Source organism: Nannospalax galili, unplaced genomic scaffold (genome assembly GCF_000622305.1).
Source record: "Nannospalax galili isolate Female #2095 unplaced genomic scaffold, S.galili_v1.0 scaffold402, whole genome shotgun sequence".
Taxonomy (NCBI): domain Eukaryota; kingdom Metazoa; phylum Chordata; class Mammalia; order Rodentia; family Spalacidae; genus Nannospalax; species Nannospalax galili.
In genome coordinates this window covers 3,766,233-3,766,704 of record NW_008348875.1, presented here as the reverse complement: position 1 = coordinate 3,766,704, position 472 = coordinate 3,766,233, and positions in this window count along the sequence as shown.

Genomic DNA, 472 nt, shown 5'->3' with positions numbered 1-472 from the left:
ATTGTCTAACCCCTCCATCATGGTTTTCCTACTTAAGGTGCCCCCATTTCCCCCCTTTCTCCCTTAATAATACCCTTCTCCTATGGTCCTACCTCTCTTGAGCTCCTTCTTTCCCTTTATCCCCTAAGTTCCTTGTATACCTTTCCCTCCACCCTTCCTTAAACTAACCCGATTTTTATCCTTAACTCCCTTATTAAGTCCTGTTTCCTACTGTCTTCTCTTTCAGGTTCTTTCTTTTCATTTACCTCCCTGTTTCCCTTCCATTATCCTGGTTCCTGTAGTTATGTCTGGATACATACTCATTTATTAGGGTCTGGTTCTAGGATCCACATATGAGGCAGAACATACGCCATTTGTTTTTCTGAGTCTGGGTTACTTCAGTTAGTATAACAGTTTCTAGTTCCATCAATTGCCTGTAAATTTTATGATTTTGTCTTTCTTTACTGCTGAGTACAACTCCATTGCGCTTCTG